At 32.6% G+C, this 22,126-nt stretch overlaps 1 protein-coding gene across 1 annotated transcript in view; it reads left to right on the top strand.

Annotated features, from left to right (window-relative positions):
• Nucleotides 1-11,568: 11,568 nt before the first annotated feature.
• SP2353 (EGF like, fibronectin type III and laminin G domains protein pikachurin) overlaps nt 11,569-22,126 on the top strand; it is a 120,700-nt gene continuing 110,142 nt past the window's right edge. Inside the window, exon 1 of the mRNA XM_085191026.1 lies at nt 11,569-11,709. The gene's annotated coding sequence lies outside the window, so the exon portion shown is untranslated. The remainder of the gene's footprint in view (nt 11,710-22,126) is intronic.

Genomic DNA, 22,126 nt, shown 5'->3' with positions numbered 1-22,126 from the left:
AATTATTCCTTAAAATAAGTATATTAAAAAGAAAAAGCTTCAATTAAATGAATATTTTTTTATCTATACTATTTATTCTATAGTGATAAAAGAATCTATCTAAATAATCTACATTTTCTCAAGTTGTGTAATTTGCCAAAAACATATTTGTTTTCTCTTTACGTCATCTCATTATAAATATTTGACTCGGGCTTACTTAAATAAACGTTTAATTTGCGTGTATTATACATATTATAACACAAGTGTACGTACTATGCGTAAAATATATCAAAGTCAACTCTAAAGTCAAATAAATTTATTCAAAATAAAAAATTACAAACTTCATTTTTTCACCTTTAATTAATTTACCATCCGCTCACTAAACTTACTGCCTCAGACCTGAGAAGAACCGACGCAAGAAAGTTGGCGGGAATTTTTTTTGCAGACCTGTCTGCCTTATGAGTGTGGGTTCAATTTAAACCGGGAAAAGTAATTTATATTTATACTAACGCCCGCGGTTTCGCCCGCTTGAACTACATGATTATTCATTTAATAAACAAAATTGACCGACAGTCAAATGTGTTGATGTCAATGAATTATTTAATTTACTCGTTCAGAAGCAGCCTTAAATGTTAAATTATTGATTTGGGTAAGCATTTATAGTCTTCTTTGTAAAATATCTATGATGATTGCATATTACAAAACATACAGAAATCGAAACGAATAATCCAATATCGAAATCAAATAACTAAAATATTAAAGCAATAATCTGTATAGCACTAGTAGAACCATAATGTAAAGTAGGTTGCTGACATACCACGCCACAAAGTAGGAACGCAAAACAAACACGCGAAGCTGTTAAGAGTGGAAATGAATGACAAGAATTACGTATGCCACTATTTTTAGATCTTAAATACTCTAACCTATTTTTTTTAAATAGAGAAAGGTAGATAGAGGGAACCTAGTGTTAAGATATTCCGTTCTCCACACACAGTCCAATCGAAATATTACATGTACCTACGTGTTACGGAATTTAATGTCGCGCTTTACATTGGTTGTGTACCAAAGCGTAGGAAGTAAAAGTAATTCATTTCGCCGAGTGTTAATCGAATGTAGAACCGTCGCGATTCCGTTGCGCCAAAACTTCTAATTCAAATTTTATGTAGGGCAACATTTAAAAATTCATTTTATTTTTTACTTTGAAATATTGACATACTTTAAATAAAAGACTTTAAAGTGGAAAATGTGAATTTTAAACAAATTACGACCTTAACATAAGTATATTTTAAATGCTTTGTATTTATAGTTAAAAGCCATATGCTTCGAATAATATTTTAACTGTTGACCTTGACATGTTTTTTATTTTTTATTCGGGTTCCGTACCTCAAAAAGTAAAAACGAAACCTTATAATCACTTCGTTCTCCGTTTGTCCGTCCGTCAAGACCATTAATTTCTAGTTCTTGTGGAAGTATCAATGTGAAATTATATTAAATGTTCAGGTCTACGATCCCTCAAAGTAAAGAAAAATATTAAGTTTCAAGTTTTTTTGAAATACACTGTGAAAAGTGAAATTTTATAAGAATTATATTATATTTTATTACCTAATGTTATTCCTACATATGACCGCAAAGTTAAGTTTGTCAACTTCATAAGTTGTATTTTTCATTGACCTTCGATCCTGAAATTAGTACGGAACTCTAGTAAGTCCAACTCGCCCTTGACTGGTTTAACTAATGGAGAGGCTGCCAAAGAGAAATTACATTTAGGTTACTTTACTTTCCATTTCCTATCTTTTTAAAACTAGTGTTAAACAAAGGTACAATTATATGTGAAATTCTAAATAGGAATTGTCTTTTGTTGAAAATATTTTGAGGCCAGTTGTGTTACAGGGGCACTAAAGTCCGTCTGTCAACATGGCAGGTTATGGGTTGGTTTCCCAATGTCTCAAGAATTCGGTGTAAACTCGGAAACGTAAGTGTCGAATAAGAAACAAAGGTAACATAGCTAATACTAGGTTCCCAGGTACCCTCTGCCTATCCTGCTATATGCGGCATATACCATGAAGCTTAATAAATTAATAAAATAATAAAAACATAAGGTTATTCGTTGAAAATCGTGTTATATGGACACTTCACCACTGCTACCTTTGCTTATCAATTTTGGATCTTATATGAAGTCGTGTGTACAATCGAGTATAAAACTCATGTGTATACTTGTCGTTAATTATAATTCCGTTATTTTGAGTGAATAGTGTCATTTATTTACCATTTTTTAGTATTAAGCATTATTGATGATGGGCGACGCTGAAAGAAATATTATTGACAACTTATTATGTCTCTGTGTACTTTTTAAGGTTCCATATCATGGGAGAAAAAGATGTAACCTTAAACCGCGAAATAGATCTTTTTTTCACCTGCACAGGGTGCGCCATCAGGGTAGGCGGAGGGTATCTAATATTAAGACACTATACCGATTACAGAAAAATACATCTTCTAAATTGACGAAATCAGATGAAGAAATGTATCGATTTTGTCGAAATTCGCCGCGTAATCAAAACAGCTACAGTTCTGAAATGTGGAACAACGTAAGAAATTGCAATATAAGTCAAGGAAAAAATTCAAAAAGCGAAAATTTGTAGATATTTCATAGAAAAAATCTTTACAAAATTATACTTGTGGTTCATTTAATAGAAAACGAGTGCCTACACCCTAAACTGAAACTTGTCAATTTTTATAAGATGTAGCTACTTCCCGAGTTCCTACAATCAAAATAGGTACGGAACCTTTGACAGGCGAGTCCGACTTGCACTTGACTGGCTTTTTATTTCGAATATCATAAAATTAAATTCCTTCGATAGGCCTACCATACAGTGACCTGTACTAAACAAGAAGTGTTGAATACTTGATACTCACATTATTCCACACATAAAATTTGAAGTTAAGTAAGACATAAAAATAAAAATAAAAATATAATATTAAGATGTTCAAACCACTTTAGTATCTGACTTCCCACCATAATTACTTCCTAGGGTGCCCCTAAGCCCTTGTGTTACATTATGCATGTATTCGATTACGTCGTTACGTTTTCCACTCGCCTAATTTCACAGTGATAACGGAAACAGCTCTTCTGAATACAATTTTCGTTCATTCGTAAGATGATTTTAAAATTTCACAGACATTTTGGTTGCTAATTATTATTGTACTAAAGTTGAGAGGCATTGGGTAAGTACATATATTTCCAGTTTTATTTATAAATTTGCAATAGAGTAAAATTTTATAAATATTGAGGTTTTTAAGGTGTAGCGGAATAGCGTCTGATTGTAAAGACGACGATTATTGGTTTGATTCCCACTCGGAGAAATAAATTATATTAATTTCCTCCCTCTGATAACAATATAAAGCGCGGCGTTGAGTTTCGTCACTAAAAATGCAATGTTTCGGAGTAGTCATAACACTAGGTTCCCTCTGTCTAATCTGCTGTATACAACGTCAAGAGTTATTTTAACCTTATGCATCTGTGAGTCGTCGCTCACATCTAAACAGTTATCCCAGCGTCTCCACGCGACGTCTCTTAAATGGGCCAGATGTAGAGAATAATATCTTGTTTCTAATTATGCAAGCAATATTTTCATGGAATTCTCAAAATAAAAACAATACAATTAGAACAAATATTTGATATATTTACTTTGAAATTTAAGTCGGTGTAAGTAAAAATGACTTGCATACATGCGTTCCCGATCACACTCCCTAACTGAAAAAACAACTCCTAATATGTAGGAATCACTAGACACCGGTAATCAAGAAAAAATAAACAACAAAAACCTCCAATTAAAAGAAAATCTCCCCAAGCCGGTTGGTCACCGTGGGGTTAGAGACCATTACCCCTCAAAAGACCCTACACTGGGAATCAAAACTAAAAAAAGTAACTGTAAAAATAACAATAACAATATTTTCATTGCAACATTGAACACAAGGTCATTAAAAACACAAGAAAGATTATACGAGCTAGATTTTGCATTACAACGGATAAAGTGGGATATTATAGGTTTATCTGAAATACGAAGATCAGAAGAACAAATACAGGAATATGATAACTATATATTCTACTTTAAAAACATTACTCCAGGACTGTATGGAATTGGTTTTATAATAAAAAAACATCTTAAAAATAATATCCAGGATATTATTGGTATTTCAGATAGAATAGCAATTTTAAATATTAAGTTACCCGAACATAAGCAACCTATTTCAATAGTTCAGGTATACGCTCCAACAGAACATGCTGAAGAAGAACAAAAAGACCTATTCTACCAAAAATTAAAGCAAGCAATGGAACAAGTATTCAAAACAGTAATAATAATGGGAGACCTAAACGCCCAAATAGGTAAAAGTAATAAAAATGAAGACTTCTGTCTGGGACCTTATTCATTTGGAAAGCGAAATAACAACGGTCAAAGGCTAATAGAATTTGTCCAGGAATTCAACTTAAGGGTCATGAATAGTTATTTCAATAAAAAAAAGAGCAGGAAATGGACGTGGATATCACCAAATGGAAGAGTCAAGAACGAAATTGACTTCATAATCACAAACAAACCAAAGCTATTTATTGATGTAGGTACTATAAACCAACTAGAATTTAACACAGATCACCGTATGCTTCGTGGAACACTATCAACTACCAATGTAAAGCAATCTAGAAAACTTTTGGCGAGCACTAGAGGAATAGTGGAACTACCACTACCAGACACAGTCTTGTCTTCTCTGGAACTTACACTACAAGATAAAATTCAACAAATTCATACAATACAAGAAAAATATGATATCTTGGAAAACCAACTAAAATCAGTTGAAAATGATGTCCATGTAACAAAATCAGCAAAAGATAAAATAGGAGGGAAAGCAAGAGATCTAATATTACTGAGACATAGTAAAAGGCAACAAAAACCAGTAGATAGGAATGAAATAGCAAAAATAAGCAAACAAATAAATTCATGCATAAGGTACCACAGACAAGAAACCAGGCTCAATCGAATAATGTTCCACTTAGAAACTACCGGGGGAGTCAGAAAAGCACAGAAAGAGATGCAAGATTGTAGAAACTGGATAATAGACATGAAAAAACCGAATCAACAAAAGAGCAATACAAAACGCATAGAAATATTAGGCATAGCTACAGATTTTTATCGAGAACTTTACAATGATGAATACCCAATGCAAATAGACCCTAACTGTATTATCACCGAGGAAGAGATACCATTCATTACTAAAACCGAAATAACTAAAGCAATTCAATCACAAAAAAATAGGAAATCACCAGGGGAAGATGGAATCTCAAACGAACTTCTGAAAGGAGTCTCAGACAGTATAATAAACACAATGTACAACATATTCAATGACATAATGGAACAAGAAACAATACCATCCCAATGGACTACATCGACAATAATATTACTCCATAAAAAAGGCAGAAGAGATGACATCAATAATTACAGGCCCATAAGTCTAATGTCGAACCTGTACAAGATATTTTCAAAAGTTTTATTGGAAAGAATCACAAGAATCTTAGATGAGAATCAGCCAAAAGAGCAGGCAGGATTTCGTGCGGGTTTTTCAACTTTAGATCACATTTTTACAATTAAACAAATTACAGAGAAATACAAAGAATACAGATTATCCTACTATCTGGCATTTATTGACTATCATAAGGCATTTGACTCACTTAAACACGAGAAAATTTGGGAAGCTTTGTCATGCCAAGGAGTACACAAAAAATATATCCGCCTCATAATGGAAATTTACAAAAACATGACTGCAAAAATAAAAACTGAAAATCTGGGCCAAACCTTTCCTGTCAAGCGAGGGGTAAGGCAGGGGGATCCCTTATCCCCGAAATTGTTCTCGGCTACACTTGAACTTGTTTTCCAAAAATTGGATTGGTCAAACTATGGAATAAGGATAAATGGAGAAAAGTTAAACCATCTCCGATTTGCTGATGACCTTGTAATAATTTCTGACAATCCAGATCAATTACAGACCATGCTCAATCAACTAGTGTCAGAAAGTAGAAAAGTAGGCCTACAAATGAATATGGCAAAAACTAAACTAATGACAAACCATATACAAACACCTATAAATGTTGACAATGACTCAATTGAATATGTTGACCAATACACATATCTTGGGCAGATCATATCTCCAACACATAACACCTCAAAAGAAATTGAAAATAGAGTAAATGTAGCTTGGAAACGATATTGGGCTCTGAAAGATATAACAAAAAGTAAGTCAATACCAATGAATTTAAAAACCAAAATATTCAACTCATGCATACTTCCTACTATGACTTACGGATGTCAAACATGGGCTTTAAAATTACAAAATGTACAAAAACTTCAAGTATGTCAGCGCAACATGGAAAGGAGCATGCTTAATATCAAGAGAAAGGACAAAGTTAAAATTAATGTTATTCGCCAGAAAACAAAGACTGTAGAAGTATCTTACAAAATTAAAAAGCTGAAATTGCAATGGGCAGGGCATCTAATCAGAAACAAAACCAACAAATGGGCAAAACAGGTGGCAGAATGGTACCCAAGAGAGGGTAAGAGAAAAAGAGGAAGACCTTCGAAAAGATGGGATGAGGACCTAAAATTAGCTGCGGGTACATTGTGGATGAGGAAAACCCACGACAGGAAGATGTGGAAGGCTTTGGGGGAGGCCTATGCTAAGGCAAAACAATCTTTTACCGGTGTAAATATAAATTCTGTATTATGATTATTTAGATTGTTAATAAAGGCTTTATTATTATTATTATTATTATTATTAAGTAAAAATGAGAAAGCAGGACGCCACTTTCACGTTTTTCTCCCCTCGTGTTTGAGAATGATATTCGGTAGACCAATAAATAAAGGAAGTTTAATTATTTTGCCTGAATGTGATTTCCCGGGGGCTTATTAAAATCTTAACTCACCCTTATGTAATAAATGTGGTTAATTATAAAGTCAATAAGTAAATTACGAAGTGACAGTCAATGAATAATATTTTTTATTTAAGTTTTTATGTAGATAGATAAGAAAAGATAACATAATAATAGATTGACAAACAAAGAAAAAATTAAACCTTATTTACATTTGCGTTAAGTCTAGGAGTATTACTATATCTACATATATACTCGTGTGTGGTGATTTTTTGTATTATTAAGAGAAAACCCGGCAACTGTCGCCTGTAATAGGAATCTTCCTTATTACGCCAGGATAATTTTATAGAAAATATCGAAAATCATATTGTACCCATTTGTGCCGATGAATGTGGGGGTCGTGGGTTCGATCTCCATTCGTTAGAAACTTAAACGGGAACCAATGGCCCTTTTTCTTTGTTTTACTTATCCCTGTTTTGTAAAGATATAAAATTTTCACGATCACTATCGAGATATTATCGAGGCGTAATTGCAATTTTCTATGAAAGGCACTATTTAACATAATTTCAATAAATAAATCTATTCAGGCAAGACATATTGTTCTAGATTCTAGATATTTAATGTTTGGCCTCCCTCCAGATAATTTTATATACGAACTAGTTCTCATACTGTAGACGCAACATAAATTGTGTTATCAGATTCTGGACGACCTTCATTTAGGAATATGATGCTTACTTTAATATAAGGATAATATTTCTAAGCTTTGTAATTGAGTTCTAGAATTATATTCTAGTATAAAAATACTGATATAGTGTAATTGGTGACATTGATATGGCTTCGTTATATTCGTCGTATCACTTATTATTGTTTTCTTTTAAGGCTCCGTACCTTACAAGAAAAAAATAGAACTCTTTTATAACAATTTTGGTGTTCATCTGTTTATATGTTTGTCCGTCTGTCGAAATCATACAACTCAAGAGTGCGTGAGGTATCAAACTGATATCAAATATTGAGAAATATTGAGCGAGATGTAAGGAAAACCTTTAATAACACGAAAAAAATAGATAAAGATTTGCTTATGTCACATTTTTAAATATAATCGAAGGAAAAGATTTTTCTTTCGTTTGTTAGTGTACTCAGGTAGGTTTTTTTACCAATTTATAGGCGTGAAGACGAGTTTATTTATTATAGTTTTTTTTTGTTTTAATAAAACAAGAAATAACATATCACTTTGAATTTCAAATCACATAATTCATGTAAATCATTTCCAGAAGTCTACTTTTAATTTATTTTTAAAACACTTCTGTACGATTCTGTGCTCTATACGCTACGAGCAAAATTACAACGAGGATAGCGGATACATTAGGCGTCCGATATGGCGTGTTCCACTTACTTGCGTCGCGTAATTTACTCTATTGCCGTCTCTGTGATGGCTCCTCATTTTGATTGTACTACCATTTAACTCCTTAGCTTTGCATTAAGCCTGCTATATTAGCTGTCTGTTATTTGACAACGTTTTAGTTCTTAGAAGCAGGTAATGTAAGATATAAGGTAGCTGTGTATTATAAAAGTATGCCGCGCTGATGGGATATTGTCGTCCATAGTTAGGTACATATTGACCCACTGTACGACGATGGCCTCTAAAATTTAAAAAATATAGATACGTTCATCTAATTCTTATTCCGCGATATACAATCTGATATTTTCCAATATTTCCAAAATAATATTTTCACCGTTTAATTTTGAAATAATATAAAATCAAACCAGATATTTATAAGATTTCTCTATACGTTTTATTTATATATCTATATAAATAGATATTTATATATCCTTGTAACTCAAATGGTTAAAGTTAAGTCCCAGTAAAGAGCCGAGCTGTTTTGTTGAAGCTTAGAATACACTGCATAATACGTTCGTGATCGCATATAAGCGTGTTTCGCTGTTCTTGTTCAGTTCAGTGTGGGCAAGATGCAAGGAAGCTTTTTATACATATACATATATATGCAGGTATTATATATGGAGTATGGAGTTTATTGCAGTTGAATAAATTTAATTTTCTATTATATTAGATAGATTTTAAGTTAGATATAGATTATAATAATAATTGAATGAAAATATTTTGATAAACTAGAAGTTCGGCTTATCGTATATAATTAAAGTGTAAGGAACAGTATAGTGCAAATAGCTTAAGAAAAAGAAATAGAATTAAATAGACTTAATACAATTTAAAACTAACATCTTTAGGTAATAAATCTTAAGTGTTTAAATGCTAAATCCTTTCAAACTTTGGACTGAACTTTCCTCCAGTATCATAGGAACTGTGTTCTCAAAGATCAACCGAGGCCTCACTCATCTTCTCTTTACCAATCACTCCTGATCCATAAATCTTTTTTACTTGAAAATGTACAAAAATCAAAGAGATTAATTATAATACCTATCTCTCTATGTCGGTAACGATACCTTGAAACCGATTATATCGGCTGACTGAACACTTGTTGTGGTGTTTGGTTCTACGCTCTACCACGGTGCCAGCCTTGGTACGATTGGTGGCGTGTGAAAGTGAGGAACAAAGTGTCGTAACACTAAGATCCCTCTACTTACCCTGCCATGCGGAAAAAAGCATGAAGCTGTTCTCTATTTATAACATATACCTAATTATTACTTTCTAAAATTCATTCACACCAGATATTGAAACAAGAATAATTGCTATCATATTACCATTAGATTCCTTAAGCTATCTGGTCCTATAATAAAGACGAACAAAGGGAGTACACTAAAAGTAACATGTTACAAGCATCCGTGTGATATATATTTTTCATTACAGCGTCGTTCATACAAATGTTATATCATCTGGAGATCAATATAAAATAATTTAGATAGAAATAATGATTGAGTGAGCGTGGTTTTATCTATAACAAGTCCTTTTATATATATAGATAAAATTGAAATATCTGTCTGTTGTTTGTGTTGTGATCCAAGTGCATATTATATAAGTGCTATAAACACGATACCAAAAAAACTAATAAAGGATTTTAAAGATTTTGTCTGTCTGTCTATTTTTCTATTTGTCCGGTCTAATCTCGGAAACAGCAGAACGCATTTTAATGGAACTAGTACTGAAAGATAGAAAGGATTGTAGTCTTGATCCTTGAGTATGTCATGTGCGCGCACTTACCACCAAAATTTTTTCCAATAGCCGATAGGTATTAAATAACTATTTTTTTTCCTAATATGACAGCAAAATTTGATAAAATCCCAAAAGGTTTAAATTACGATTTATTAAGTGCATAACAGTATAGATAATACTAAAATAAATTATGAATGTTACCAAAATACACTTATAAACAACTTATTATATTAAATAAATATTCGTATAGTTCAAACGGGCGAAGCTGCGCGGGGACGCTAGTAAGCAGTAATATAAATATGAAGAGGCATATGGTAATGGGTCACTCATGTATTATTAAATCTTGTCGATTTATGCAAATGATGAAACTTAGGGATAATATGTAATTTACCTACATAATTCGGCGTACGTATACTAATGACTAGATTTGGCTTTGATCGGCTTCTTCGAGGAGCGGGCTCTGGGAACCTAGAGCGACGAAATAAAAATATAACATATTTCATGTCCTGGAGTGGGAATCGAACCCACAACCTGTATATTTACTGTCACACGCTTGTGCCCGCGTGCTACAATTGGCCATCAATTTTTTACGTTTTAAAATAAATATTTTTATTTCTTAAGTGTGGAATAACACTTTAAGGTTTAAAAGCGCTGAATAGATAAAAAAATATTTTGTAATAATGTACATAAAGCGTCTGACTGTAATTGCGATAGTTTTGGATTCGATTCTCACTTGGGAAAATTAATTATTTTCATTCAATTACAAAAAGTGTGGCGTTGAGTTCTGCCACTCAGCTCACTATATCTCTAATTCAGGCAGTCAGCGGAGAACGAAATATCTTGACTTTTGTATTTGTAGCTTGTGAAATAAAGTAAACTTATATAAATAAAATTACGACCAATCCTCATTCCTTTCTATTCTAGGAGATTTGCCTGAAAATACTGAGTTAACCCTACATAGACATGTAGAGGGAACTCGATTATGACACTAACTATTGCCGTCCGGATTCTATTGAGGGCACAATTTGATCTGTCCGGCGTAATACACGTAGCGCTAAGGACTTGGACACATTACACACAAATATCTAAGAGGAAAACTTTGATTTTGTGCTCTACTAGCTTGTAAGTTACTTCAAAGAATGCTAAAACTACTAAAGAACTGGATCTATGTACTTAAGAGTTGGTTTGATCAATATTAGCAAATAATTATTTTAGATTTCTTCATTTTTTAATTTATTTAATTATTATTTCGATATAAACTTTTCCTGTTACGACCTCCCTGGTGTTTAATTAAAACGATTGCCGAATATCGACGGGCGGCAATCTCAGAGCCGTATCATAAAAGACTTCCCGCCATTTTAAATCAGCCATTTTGAAATTGGATTTTTGCTTAAAAGGTTTCACTTCCAATTTGATCAATTTTCTGCCCTAATCGTGGATGAACAATGGGGAATGACCTTAAGTTGTTTGAGCGCATGCGCACGGGACCCCGGACAAACTGTCATGGCGGCTCAGTTCGTGTATTGACGCCTGACGGTCGCGCGTATTTTTCTCCCACTCTTACCCTATTCATTTAAATTACGTTTAAAAAACTAATTCTGTGTGTCTGTGTGACTGTGACAGTTGAATAAAGTGAAAAGTTTATTGAAAAAAATAAACCCTGAACCGGCTGGATAGAACCAGAAATAACGTAAGTAGTCCACACCGATTGTCCGTCTGAGATGCACGTATTTGACGCCTCTACCTGTTTTAGACGATTTTTTGTATTAAATGTCTCAATTCAATACTAAACATGGTATTCATTTTAAGTTTAGCGTTAGCTATAGTTAATCAAATAGATACAAATGGAATTTTCGTACGATTTATCGATTATGAAAACTTTTGAAGCCTTCCCCTCTCACAGACTTAGGGCGGCATTTTCCTCAAGAGAAAATTCTTATTTATAAATTATATATTATTTCGTTTTATATCTAAGAGCATTGTTTTTAATGTTATAAAATAGTCTTTTATTGAATTTATAATATAACATAAAAATAAAATAAATCAAAAATTTTACCTGAAGCAGAATTTAAAATATCTATTTAATAACGAACCCACGAGTATTTATACTACTTAAAAATATTAATAATAATGTATTGAAATTTGATATAAAGCCAATTTAAGCGAATGCTGGACTCCAGTCAGTGACAGGATTTATTACAAAACATTTCACCTGTGAGGTAATTCCGTGAGGGTTCCTTTGATTCCTAAAAAATAGAAGGATTTCGGAAGCCCTACAACCTTTAGTGTTTTGTTATATAATACAAATGCTACTACTATATGTAATATGAGTTCAAAATTATATTTTTATGTTTATTTTATTATTATAACGTATGCTAAGTCGGTTTATTTGAACTTTTTATTTACTAATTTAGTATTTATACTCTTACTGTTTTGTTGTATTTATGTAAATTACCTAGATATTAATTGATAGTTTTTTTTTTTAATTTAAAATTTTTTGCACACCTACACATTTTGATCTCCCACATGACAGGTTGGCTGGTAGAAAATGCTTCTTAGCGTTAAGCCCGCTTTTTGTACGTTTTTTTTTGTGCAATAAAGAATATAAATAAATATTTCTATCTAGTCTTATCATATTCTTATAAAAACTTTTATTAACAAAAGCTTAAAATTATTTGCGTTGAGTTTCACCATTTAACACCAATACACAATGCCTCCAGAATTCGGCGGAAAGTGGGGAGAGGAAGAGTCTTAATGGGAACGGACCACGTTCCCTTTGACTCTGCTATGTACGAGCTGCGTGAACGTAAAAAAAATGAACTTAAAGTGATTTAGTCATAATTGTGTTTTTTAAATACTCGTTTAACTTTTGACAGACATTTTAAGGCTCATATTTAAAAACCGCTCTCAAATCTAAGGTCGATCTTGAGATGCCATTTTCAATTATAGATATGTCTTTTATAATTAAAAGATACATCTCAAGATCAATCTCACACATGAGAGCAAATATGGCCTTAGAATATAGGAATAACGGGGCGTAAGTAAAACTGACCAAAAACATTTTGATTACTTCGTAGTTAACTAACACAGAAAGGAGGTTCCACATTCTATTAACTCTCAAAAATGACTACCATTCCAAGCATTTCGAGGGAGACAAGTATTCGGACGATTAATTCACGTGACACGACGAATATTGCCAATACTTGAAATATCTTAATAACAGCAAGTATTTATGGTGGTTTTTTTTATATATAGCAGATGTTCGGATGTTTTAGTGCAATGTTTTCTTTTTTCTATATCAAGATATTTAATAGTCTATAGGTATTTATAAAATCGTTGCGTTACTAAGTACCTGACAGACAACATACAGACGACGCTATTGGAATAAGAAAGTTGATATTCATATATGGACCGTTTACTTTGAAAGTGGTGTAAGTCCATTTTCTTTTGTTTCGAGAAAATTAAAGATTAGTATGTCGATGATTATGCAATTTCATTTACCGACCGATTTTAAGTTGTTCAAAACATGGGTTTTTTTTGAGAAATTAAATACGGACTAGTTATATATAAAAAAAATACATCAAGTTAAGCATGAATTACGTGATAGCTCATTTTTCTCAAAAATGGACTTACACCACTTTCAAAATAAACGGTCCATATATAGGTAGCTTAAGGAGTGTAGGGGTGCTCCCCTTGAAATATGTGCAAGAACGGAAAAAATGTGATGTGTGAAGTTCATGCGAACAAAGTTGCGAAGGCTAGTACAGTAAAAAGTATCTATTCGAGTTTTATAAGACATGAAAATCTATATATTTATTGGAAAAATTAAATACTAAATCTTTGTGCACTGTCAAAGAACAAATGTACTAGTATACATGGAGACTTAGGACAACATTTTGTTTAATATAGTTTTAGCTTGGCACTGTTTCCAACATATAGTAAAGTAAACAGAGCTTACTGCTAAGACACTCCGTTCTGTCCGTTCCGTCCGTTTTTTCTCACCGGAACTCAACGCCACTCTGCTCAACTAACTACACCTACAGACAAGTAAAAAAAACATATAAATTGAATAGGTAGACTCTAACTAAAGGATTGACTTAAATATTACTTTGAGTCAGTCATATCAGTCAAAGGCTTACAACGTCACAATAATGTCATTGACTTTATTTTATTACACTATAAAGTGAATGTACGGACAATTCATTTATGTCTGTATGTACATATGTATAGATTTATGTAAGACGTCACTTTCACCGACAAAGACGTTCAAAGCGTCTGGCAAGTAATATACATGTTGACGGGTTGTGTCTGGCAACATAATTACTAAGTGTTAACTATTTTGCCTAGCTTCACGCTGTATCTCGCACATAGCAGGGTAGGCAGAGGGAACCTGGGAACCCAATATTAAGACAGGGAAGTGTTCCCGTTGAAACATTTTTCGCTCAACTCTCGCCTCGTTACCAGAGCGAAAAAAATAAAAAGATTTAATTAAGGTATTTCATTTCCACGGGTGGGAATCAAATCCACAACCTGCTGCGCATACAGGCGTTTGCACCCTTGCGCGACGCAGTCTCTGAAGGGTTAAAGGTTTTTGCTCTATTTGAAAGCTTCTAAAAATGGCAAACCTGTATAATATTTCACGTTTTTGGTATTTAGTATTTGGTTGGTTAGTTATCGTTGAATTTGGCCGTAGCGCCAAAAACCTGGCACCAAATACCTCTACTCGATACTATTTTTCGTCAGGATGTGGCCAAAGTATATAAAAATATTTAAAATTGATTGAGTTATGAGTAGTTTCGTTGAAGCCATATTTCAACGATAATTATTTATTTTCGTACATTTTGGTGTGACGCAGTCGTACAGTGTCTGAGTGTAAATGCGTTGGTTGCGGGTTCAATTCTCAGTCGGGGAAACGATTACTCTTCAATTTTACACTCTAGTGGACAAAGCATTTCGATAAACTGTGCTATTCAACAGACTATGTCCCGAACACTAGGTGAAAATTTGAGAATGGACTGCCTTTAACTAGGTTCTCATTTTCTACCCCTGTCATATGCAGAAAAGCGTGAAACTGAAAAATATATTCTAATTTAAGCACCAGATGTTGTTTGAAGAAATTCAAAGATATGCAACAGTCCCAATATCTTATTGCTTACGACCGTAAAATCTAGTCTGGAGTGAGGTAATTCACTTAGTCCACCGTAAGTCTATTATCATTTTAAATTAATAATACAAATATATAATACAAATTAATTTTCTTTACTTAAATTAAATTATCAATCACGAGTTTATATTATTTATTATTCAAGTCAGCTCACAAAAAACATATATGAACTGAACGAAGAGAACTTACAGCCTTAAAATGTCAGCGGTAGATTTTACCATGAGTGATCAATCATTTCTGATTATTATATGTAAAAATGTAGGGTATATGAAAAAAATACCTATATAACAGAAATTTGTGACTGATCAGTATATCTTTAGAAAAAAACATACACATTTTATATATGCGGGGCATGTTGCAGGGTTAAGAGTTTTAGAAACTCAGTCCGTTCCACTTTCCGCCTAATTTTCGAGGCGTGGCGGAAGCTCCGTTAGCTGCAAATATGGATTTAAGAAGAGTAATGGTAAAATAACTTATGAAAGCTAAGTAAGCGCAGATTAATATTCCTATTGAACAAGAATTTAGTTGAGATATTCAAATTAATTCGAACTCCACGTTATATCCCTTAAGAAGTGAACCGAAATCAATAACTAAGTCTAGTTTTCTCTAGAATTTTCATTACCATGCAAATGCCATTAGCTGTAAAATGAAGAACGAATGGATATGATACTTAAAATTATGAAAAAGCATAACAACAGAGAACCCAGTTCACCGTTCTTAATTTTTAGTACATTCTGGGAGAATTTCGGAATTCAATGCGGAACCTAACACTGTGCTTCGTCTCACCAGTCTAAGATAACAAAAATAATAATAATCTTAAGTACTTATATTATAAGGCACTGTCCCATTCCTCCTATACCTATATATACATTGTACGTATATACTATCTAATACGAATTAATCGTGAATACTGTTTCCATTAATTTTCACCAAGAACGTACGGTCAGAGAACGACCACGGCCGTTCGAAGAGCTATTAGGTAGGACAAACCAGTCTAGGAATGTTAAATTGATCATCCAAAGGGTGATTTACTCTGTTATGCCTGGAGTAGTTCAATTTAGATATAGCTGTGTATTGTGTATCCAAGCAGTATGCAAATAGCGCTTTGTATAACTAATTGTTTCGTAGAATTAAGTGTTTTAGTGGAATTTATTAAGATCTCAACGTGGCTCGGTTGTCTGTATTTAGGTACTAATGCTGTCGTTTCTTTGGTGATGTTTATGTTCTTAATATTTGTTTATTTTAAGCCTCATGCTGTATTCTGCACATAACAGGGTAGGTAGAGGGAACCTGGGAATCTAGTAGAAATCTAGTGTTATGACACTCTGTTCCCATTAAGACACTGCGGTTCCTCATTTTCCACTGAATTATGGATGCATTGCGAATTGAGTGGTGGAACTCAACGCCGCGCTTTGCCACAACACCAGAGTGAAGAAATTAAAATATTAAATATTTCATTTTCTCAAGTGGGAATTCATCCCACGACCTGTCGCGTAAATTTGAACCAATTTGTTTTTGTGCCAGATATAATTTGTGTTTTATCTTTTTAAAATATATCAGTGCAACGATTAGGTACATTAAAACTAAAATGTTCAGCAAAATGTGTGCTATACTTCACTATAACAATTTAAATTGTTTTAACATTTGTCAAAGCTTTACGTGTTTTGCAATTTTTTATTTAACTATATTTTAATTCGGTTGGGTGACGCACACAAATTTAACGGTCGCACATGGGGGGAAATATCTAATATTTTCATTTTCTCGCACTGGTGTGGTGTGGAGTTCTGCCACTCAACACGCAAACCCTCCTGAATTCGGCGGAAAGTGGAGAACAGATGTGTTTTAATGGGATCAGTATGTCTTGTTCTCCTACTCTGCTATGTACCGGATAAAGCGTGTAGCTTTAAAAAATAACTTAAATTGAACAACGTACGTTCTTATTTTCCTGTTAATGAAGTGTGGTTTTCATTAAGAAAATGTGGTTTAACTAACATTAATTACAGTTAAGCAAACTTATTTCAATATAGTTAACCTGGATTCTATTTTTTTCCACAATTAGCTAATAGCGGAACTCAACACCGTGGTTTGCTAAATACTTAACTTATGTTTTTACTATTTAGGATTTGTTACTCAAATGTCAACTTTAAAACACTTACTCTCGAAATTAGCTGAAATGATTTCAATGTGACTTTCACAAACTGATTCAAGACTTCAGATCCAGGTTTTATCTAAACTACTTAAGATAGGGCCCATATTAGAAAAAATGTTAATGTTTTAGCGAAGAGTAATATTTCACTCAGACAATAACATACCAGGTTACTAGTTCTTAATAAACATAAGAGCAGTTACTAGTTTATTGTAAAAATTTATAAACTAAACTAATATAAATTTATAATTCTCCTTGAATTCTCCTTGTGGTGGCCATTGAACTTTGTTGTACTAGTTTGCTTTTCTCATTTTAAAGTAATAACGATATATTTACTCGTATGTAGATAAGTAATTGATACTATCAGCAAAGTAATTGGATGGAGCTGAGTAATAAAATTAGAGAATAATGTCGAAGGGTATAATGTTAGAAGAAAATAGAGACTTTTTGAAGTAAATAAATGCTGCGTCTTTTTTTTTTTCTAAAAAAATCATCATATTATTAAGTAAAAAGCCTTTGTTTTCTATACATCTAATACAATAACAGCTAATAATGCATTATTTTCGACAAATTCATTATTTTGACCAATATTCTAATTTAAATTTAAACTCTAACGCAAAATACAGGTTCTCTTTAAGCTCACCGTTATCCTGGATTCCCGTTGAAGCTGTAACAGTCTCTAAGGCTATTTTCCGAGGGCCGCCGCAAATTTATTCATTGGATCGACCAACGTCCTGCAGTTTTGCAAACTTTACATACAACCTAGCTATTTTAAACGGATGCTAAATAGAGTTCCAACTTAAATTTCACTTTTATAAAAACATTTCTCTTGTTAAACTAAACGTTAGAATGATGTTTTTTATATTATTTTTCATTATTGAAAATTGTTTATAAAAGAATTATATGATATTTAATGCTATCATGAAACGCGTTGGTTAAGAATTCAAAATCCTCTTTAGACAGACATATGGCAATGTCTAAAGAACTGGCTAAAAATGGAGGATGAAATTTTATTTAACAAGGTTTTAACTCTCTATTGCTATTTAAATAAAATGAACTATAAGAAAAGTACAGGGCGTATGTATTCAATATCTTTTTTCTCTGCCTTAAAAAGTTGTAACTATAAAATATGTATATAAATATATCGAATATATATGAATACTAGCGACCCTCTTGCGGCTTCGCCCGCTTTAACTACTGGATTATTCATGTAATGTATGTTTGCAAAGCACTTAAGATAATGTGAAAATTAATTAAACCCTAATGCAACCCGCATTTTTGTAGTTTCAATAAGGATTTTCCAATTGTTTTATACAGCAAGGATTTTTTAGTAGGTACCGTAATTTTAAATCTGTGCTACTAATCTTTTCAAGTACTTATTAAAATATATTTAAATGACTATTTTTAGATAGTTAAATGACTATTTTTAAACGGAAGAAATTATAAACAAAAACCTACCTACTAATAACTAATACAAAAAATGTGAAACCAAATATATCGCGCTTAAATAATACATTCAACTCCAATTATCCAATACGTGCAAACGCTTCTAACTAAATCTTCGTTGCTATAGAGGCAGCCGGATTTTTTTTTCGAGCTTTTGGTTAATGCTGAAGGGGTTATTCTGTCCCTGATGAAAAGCAAGCACAACGTGGCTGCCTGTGAGGAAAATCAAATAGAATGCATGGGCCGGGAGTCGAACACGGGCAGCCCGCGTGGCAGGCGAGCATTCTACCACTGAACCACCGATGCGTGTAAGGCAAGCGGGCACGGTGAGTGGTGAGCCGTTTCGCAGCAAGGATTTTTTTGATATTGTAACAACTTCTAAAGTACTTATCAAAATGAAAAACAGTAAAAGACAGTTTTGGTCTACATTAAATGGCCAACGTAACTAATGTACTTATTTATATGCTAATATAATAAGGGATAAGTGAAACTTGAGTAACATACAGCTGATGTGTGAACGGCGGGATGTGTCAACAATTAAATGCGTTTTTCTGTAAAACTATTCGCAATTTCGAAATATTGTAAAAAGCAAATTTTATCTTCGTTTAACGTAGAAAATTAATAAAGTATTTTAAAGGATAAGGATTAATACCATTATGGAAAAATATCCCTCACAATAAAAAATATATTGAAATTATTATTTTTAGACAGAAAAATGATCACTACACGTTATTCTTAAAAGATACGAATATAATCTCGCGGACTTTTTTGTAGATCTTATTAAGAGGAACAATACTCCAGTACATTTTTTTCATGTAGTACTTACCATTAGAGCAGCGCATGCGCGAAAGTGTCTCAACGGGTAGGACTTTATACACATTTATCGTATTTATGTTAATTTACATAAGAATGTACAAATAATAAACTATATATAAACCTTCTATGAAAAACACTCGATTTAAAGGTGAAGACCGCATCAAAATCCGTTGGGTGGTTTAGAAGAAGAAGAGTTAGAAACAACAGACAGACACGAAAAGCGACTTTGTTTTATAAGATATAGGATATTGTAGAAAACGTATAAAAATTTCATAAATTTAATAAAGTATTTTTTCTTTAGTAAATAAAAATATGTATTTTTTTTTTATTTATTTTTTTATTTGAAATGTACAGTACATGATAGTCAGTTTAAGTATTGAATAATAATACATAATGTACAACAAAGCTTTCATTTTACTATTATATTTTCATAAATTCCGCCACTCTTAAAAATCCAATTTGGTTGGCCATCGCTCTTATGTTTTTTATTAAATTTTGAAACGACTTCGTGGGGGAGCGAAAGTAATCACGTTAATATAATATATTGACCTGTGATCTCTTTTCTTTGATTTTTTGTCTTTATATATCTCCCGCATCAATGGCATAGAGTCGTAGAGAGTTAATAATAAGTCACTTTGATCTCTTTTTTTATTATTAGCTAATTAATTATAGACTCCGTTCTCCTCTTCACTATAATTTAGATATAACTGTAAGGGAAAAGTAGAAATATTGCCAACCCTGAGAGATGCGAACTCTTGTATCTTACAGTAAGCAGATAAACCTTTAAAATATAAATATTTTTTTTTAATTGTGTAATTTAATAAGTTTCATTATAAGTCGAAGGGATAAGTAGATTTGTTCTAACAACTATTATTTTTCAGGCCAGTCGTGGCTCAGGAAGAAGCGTACGACTATAAAAGACGCGGAAGTAGCTTCTTCGGAACAAAATGTCTTCCCTGGATCCCTCTCCTTACCCTGCTATGTGCGGGATGCAGCGTAAAGCTAAAAAAATAATTAGCTACGCTTTGATAAAATATTAAAATAAACCCTCAAGTGCTCTCAGTAAAGACTCTTAAGTTGTTTTGTGATAAAATGTTGTATTTGTATATGCCAAAAACGAAAATCAAATATTTCATTCGTGAACGTAAAATGCTGTGTAACCTTTTTCAAAGTGTAGCTTCCTTTTCAGCAGCTGTGAAACGGGGGCGCGATTTGCTAAACAATGTTTGAATGGAACAGATAGAAAAGTAAATACAGAGCGACTATTGCTTTAGACTATACACATTTTTAGGAATTCTGAATATATATTTTTAATAAAATATATGAATTCTGATTGGAACAGCTGTGTTGTTTCATTTTGCATTATATTCTGTAATTGAGTGGAGAGTGTAAAAAAGAGTGTTATGATACTAAGTTTTTTTTCGTACCCATATGTATGGAAAAATGCAGGACAAAGCATTCTTTGCTTCCCACTGGAACGAGTGGAAATACCTGTCGTATATACCGCCGCACGCTTGTGTCCCTGCGCTACGATTGGCCTCAAAAATACCTACTAAAGTAGATATAATAATAATTTTAATCCACATTTCCCTATAAAAAAACTTTGCTCAGTTAACTACGCAGCTATTTGGCAACCCTACACAAGCCGATGTACGAAAAACGTTACAATGGCACAAACTTTTAAGGTCTCCCCCTTACTTCGCTAAAGGGACGTGCTGAAGGTATGGGTAAACTTGCCAGATCGATATCCTCTTGCAAATGGACTTTAAAACTTTCCTCCCTTCAGCTTGTTTGGTTCCAACATTTGTAATATACTCGTCTACTCTTCGTTAGGATAGATATTTTGGAATCAGTCTCTTAAATGGATTTTTAAATTGTTTTTTGGAAGAGGAGAATAAAATAATTGATTTTGATTTGATCGAACCTACAATTATCACATTTAGTGTCAGCGTAGTTTAAAAAAAATCTTTATATTTTTTTACAAAATATATTTTAATATACGAATATAACCGAAACTTTCTAGTTACAAGTAAAACAATACACTTTAGATAAATAAATCCTATGAAGGAAAATCACTATACCTATTCATAAACCTAATCCGTCCCCGTTTGTGTTGCCCAAAGCGGAGATTAACCACGAAACTATGCTTTAAGCCAAAAGTTTCCAATTAAAATCTAAAACGTTTGAAGTGGTGGAATAAGTAAAGCTATATTTTGGTTGTTCGATATATTCAAATTTTGTGATATATTTTATTACCTCCGAGAATATTGTGGAACATTTGAAGAGAGTTGGTAATTTAACTGTTTTGTGGATTCGATTCCCGCTAGGAAGAATGGTTATATTTTAAATTTTTTTTTGTTTAAAAAAAACGACATTTTATAGCATAAATGAAAGTCTAATGTATTATTTTCTATTTTCACGAATACATTACGTGGACTTTAAGGACGTAAAATTGAAAATTTTCAAGTTCCCTTTTCTTACTGCTTCCTTATTTCTTAATCTACAGATGTACATGCCAAATTCCAATTTTATAAG

This window comes from Heliconius melpomene, chromosome 10 (assembly GCF_056956725.1).
Source record: "Heliconius melpomene rosina isolate 202511_hmr_F chromosome 10, ASM5695672v1, whole genome shotgun sequence".
Classification (NCBI taxonomy): Eukaryota; Metazoa; Arthropoda; class Insecta; order Lepidoptera; family Nymphalidae; genus Heliconius; species Heliconius melpomene.
Note: the sequence above shows the minus strand (reverse complement) of the source record. Positions and strands in the feature narration are given on the sequence as shown.